Source organism: Rutidosis leptorrhynchoides, chromosome 1 (genome assembly GCF_046630445.1).
Source record: "Rutidosis leptorrhynchoides isolate AG116_Rl617_1_P2 chromosome 1, CSIRO_AGI_Rlap_v1, whole genome shotgun sequence".
Classification (NCBI taxonomy): Eukaryota; Viridiplantae; Streptophyta; class Magnoliopsida; order Asterales; family Asteraceae; genus Rutidosis; species Rutidosis leptorrhynchoides.
Window position 1 is genome coordinate 563,933,953 of NC_092333.1, and position 5,313 is coordinate 563,939,265.

Consider the following 5,313-nt stretch of genomic DNA (forward strand, 5'->3'; position numbering starts at 1 on the left):
CTTGGAGTTGGTTGGATAATTCCTTCATTTCGGAAGGTGCTAAACGGTATGGTGCTTTAGCAACAGGAGCAGCACCAGGAGTTAAATCAATTTGGAATTCAACTTGTCGAGGAGGTGGAATACCCGGAAGATCTTCGGGAAACACATCGGGAAAGTCTTTAACTACTGGTACATCTTCAATTCGCTTCTCTTTCGATTCAATCAGATTAACGTGGGCTAGAATAGCTGGATAACCTTTCATAAGGTATTTGCGGGTTTTAATACAGGAGATAATATTGAGATTGGAACCACTCTTTTCACCTTGGATAATAAGAGTCTCTCCATTTCCTAATGGAACATGAACGGTTTTATCGTAACACATGATCGCAGCTCTTAATGGACGTAACCAATCCATTCCAACTATGACATCGAAACTTCCTAGCTCGACCGGCAAAAGGTCTATCTTAAATTCTTTGCTGGCTAAGATTAGGTTGCAGTTTTTATAAATTTTATCAACTTTCATGATCTTTCCATTGGCTACTTCTACTAATCGTTTAGTTTCTAAGGGTTGAGGCTTTTCAGTAAATAGGGTACAAAATTCATTAGATACGTAACTTCGGTCGGCACCAGTATCGAATAAAATAGTTGCGTAGCAATTATTAACGAGATACGTACCCGTGATGACCTCATCTTCATCTCGGGCTTCAGCAGCAGTAATAACAAATGCACGACCCTTTGCAGCAGTAGTATTGGCTCCAGTAGCAGGATTATCTCTCTTCTTAGGGCAATTTGGACTAATGTGTCCCTTTTCCCCACAAGTATAACAAGTAGGAGGAGCTTTGGCAGGAACAATAGATTTATTCTTTGGAGGAGTCCTACACGTCTTAGCTACGTGTCCCACTTTCTTACACAACGAACAAGTGGCAGTGCACTGCCCCGGGTGATGCCTTTCACAACGAACACAAAAAGGATAAGTGCCCTTATAATTCGTACTTGTACTATCCATAAGCTTTTTACTAACATTCTGATTTGAACCTTGAGACGGCTCAAACTTCCTCTTACCATCATTACCCTTGGTTTCAACTTGCTTATTGGCCGACGCCCTTCTTCTCTTGGCCAACATGAGATTTTGTGCCATGAGAATCACAGCATCCAAAGTAACCTTCTCAGCAGCAATAACATTCCCTTGAACATCCTCGGGAAGACCTTCAATATACCGCTCAATTCTTCTAGCTTCAGTAGGAAACATTTCAGGACATAGAGTAGAAAGCTCCAGATAACGATTGGTATAATTCTCAATGTCAGTACCCTTGACCCTGAGTTCCCAGAACTCAGCTTCAAGCTTCTGAACTTGACTCCTTGGGCAGAATTTGTTGACCATCATACTTTTGAGTTCGTCCCATGGAATTGCATTAGCATTATCAATTCCTACGGACTTGGCATAAGCAGTCCACCAAGTTAAAGCATTACTACCCAACGAGCTAGTGGCATACTTTACTCGATCATCATCACCACAGTTGCAAATACGGAAAATAGATTCCATCTTTTCGAACCAACGAACTAGTTCGACAGCTTCTTCGTTTCCCTTAAAAGCGGGAGGGTGACAGTTTGTAAAGTCCTTGTAGGAACAAGGTTTTGGTTGAGTATTAGCATGATTAGCTTGGGCGTTGCCTTGGGCAGCAGCGAGTAACTGTTGGAATTGCTCAGTAGTTAACACAACGTTGTTAACGGTAGGTGCAGCTGGACGAACCATGATGTCACTACATAAAAGTGAACATATGTTTGATAAGTTTAACAAGTTATAAGTTTGAGTAATCACAAGTATGAATAAACTAAAGTATTGATATCGCATGATATTAATAAAACACTTTATATTATTAGAACGAGGCATTAAATAAGCCTTTATTACACGATTCGAAAATAGAAATTGTTTAAGGCACAGCCTTTACATAGATGGAAAATAGGAAAAATAACTAGGAAATATTAAGATTGAAGTAGTCTTCATATTTCGTCTCCAACCTTCTTCATAAACTCCTCAACTTTCTCATTTTTCGACTTTTGTTTCTCATAGAGATACTCGAAGTTGTCATAAAGGTTGGTAACACGACTGTTTAAGGCATTAGTGTTGTACTCTCTTATGGCAAGTTGTTCGTCGACTCGACCTTTCTCCATTTTCATTCGGACATCAACATCCTCCTTGAGGTAAGCAAGTGATTGCTTTCCCCAGCGAGTGTTTCGTTCTTCCTCGCACTTTAGCATCAGCAACTCCTTTCTTAGCTCGACGTTTTCTTTCATAAGTTTCTTCATTCGACGATCCACTCTTTCCATGTGGCGAAGTAGACCTCCAATGTTTCTCTCGGTATCGTTTCGTAATCTCATGATTTCATACTTAGGACCATCATAAAAAGGAGATCGGGCTCTCTTCCTTGATGGACCAACTTCTTCATGCCGTTTTCCCTTATCTTGGGTTCTCGGAGTTGGGTAGTATTGAGGAGACCCATGTGAATCTAAAATAGTATTCGGGCTATAATTCAGTGGTGGTGAAGTAGGACTATAAAGAGGACTTCGAACTGGTCTCGAAGTTGAAGAGTGTCCAACACCTACTTCGGTGGTAGGGTTGTGAGTTGCTTTGTTGGACTTGTTAACGCTTGAGCTTGACATCCTATCATTAGGAAAGAGACCTTGATTAGAATCTTTGAGTCAAGTTTATTAAAGCATAATTGTTAAGATTATACGACAATCCTAAGTGCTTTAAGTCCAAGGCAGGAAAGGTTATAGTTTCCTAGATTGCTAAGGCACCCTAGCTAACAAGTAAGGCACACATAAAAATGCAATCCTGGTTCTCTATAACAGCCTGGTTTGCTCTGATACCAATCTGTCACACCCCCAGTTAGGGCCTGGGTGAAATGTGACTTAATATCAAATCAACCAACATATTATAATATACGAGAACAATACTAAATGATAAAACAAACTTTATTGAGCACGCAGCGGAAAATGAAACGTAGTTACAATGATAGGAGTAACAATAATGGAAATGTTCACATGCAGAAGTAATAAATGCGATATCTCTTGATCCTATGTCCAAGTAGCATCACATAAGCAGTAAGTATAAGAGCTTGAATCAAACAGCACCTGAGACAAAACATGCTAAAGTGTCAACCAAAAGGTTGAGTGAAGTTCATAGGTTTAACAAATAAGTTTGACCGTTTGTTTTAGACCACAAGATTTAATTTGTAAGGTTGATCTCCCGCAGGATCAAAAAGTTATGCCAGTGCGTGATATTTAGACTAAACGTTCAAGTTTGCCCCATGACAAGTTGTGTCTGTCCTTGTCGGTTTAAATTTCATTATCAAGTAATACAAAGACTGAGTCAAATGTATCGGGGACGTTACTCCCGATAGGCCTACCCCCAATAAATAAGCATGCCGCAGCACTTAAAAATATCACTGTAGGGACTTAGTCGGACGTAGCCGGGTATAGCATAGTTTTAGCAGTTGGTACTTGTGTCTAAATTGTAAATAGTAAAAGCAGCATGTGTCTCACCCCAAATAAGTTAAATAAGTTTGCTAGCAATAAAGAGTGGGGCTATGAATTCACCTTAGTAAGTAGAGAGAGAGTTATTCCTCAGAATAGAGAGTTGAACGAGTGAGCAGGAAAGTCAACCTATTGACATTTAAGAGTAGTTAAGTGTTTTGCCCATGTTTAAGTTTAAGTATGTGTTTAAGTATAGTTTGTTTTACTAAGTTTCTATTCCTAGTAAGTTACTATTTTTATAAAGTTTCTATTTTTAGAAAGTTTCTTATTTTACTAAGTTTCTATGACTAGAGAGTTTCTACTTTTATGAGTGTTTCCATTTTAGGATACTTGCCGTATTAGATAAGCTTCCAATCACCCCTTTCCCTTCGAATGGCTAATTTAGATCTAGGGGCTTGAGCCATAGGACCCTTTAAATCGGAAGTCCAAACCCTCTGCCTAGAATCTCGTAGAAACCATTCGTCAAGAAAGTTCGAAGATCTATACATCTCTAATACATATCCCAAAATGTTTGTGTGCTACAATATAAGTAGTAGGTTATAGGTGCTAGTAATAGTAATAGTATATACATGTTAAGTACTAGTATAAGTAGTATTAGGGTTTAAGGTTTTAATATGTATATGTATATATAAAAATATATATATATTTTTTTTTTACATGTATATATGTATATATAAATCTAGGTGTGTTTATGGATAACAAGTTTATAATATGAATATGAATTAACAAAGATTAAAGTTTATGTAAATAGTTTAGGGTTTATGTTATACCTTTGAAGATTCAAGATAATTAACAAAGAAAAGATGAACACGATGAAGATGGAAGATCAAAGCCTTGAAAATCTTGAAGAACTCCTTGAAGATTCTTGAAGAACACGAAGAACAAGCTTGAAGATCCGAATACCACAAGAGAGGGAGAGGGAGAGATTGTTTTTGAGAGAGGATTTTGGTGTGATTTGTGAATGAGAAACTAGGAGTTTATATAGTGCAAGTATTAGAGTGTTAGTCAACATAAGGATGTTCTAATTAATGATTTTATTTTATTTTATAATTTTTAGTCAACAATAGGTGGTACTAGTTTATATATGTATTATTTTAATTTTTAGTCAACATAAGGATGTAATTGTTTAAGATTCTTTAGTCTCATTATTATTACTATTATTACTATTATTATTTTTTACATTTACTACATGATAAGTATTATTTTCTTTTTACTAATTCATGACTTGTATATATTTAGTTCTCAATTGTTTTATTATTTATATAAATGTCAATTTTTATTTATTACTTATAGGTTATCAGTTATAATATTACATAAATGCATAAATTTTAATTAGCAGTGAGTGTCGACTAACAGTTTATTATTTTCATCTTTTATTAACTTGTCAATTATTGCACAAAGTTAATTAATATGTTTTCTAACTCTTAATACTTAACAATTGTTGATTAAAGTTTAATCATTAAGTTTTGATTATATTGTTTGGGCATTTAATATTGGAAAAATATAGAATGGAAAAATGAGGGTCGTTATAGGGATGCTTTAGTACTTCGAGGTTATTTTAAACACACCTGATCTGGTGTACTTCAGAGGGTAAAACATGAACGTTAAGGCTTGTTACCGGGTGCCTACAACTTATAGAATACTTTTATACACTTGCGAGTGTACATATATTTATAAACGGAAATCTTGTGGTCTATAAATATATTGAAATGATTGTTACGATAAACCTATAAACTCACCAACCTTTTGGTTGACACTTTTAAGCATGTTTATTCTCAAGTATGAAAGAAATCTTCC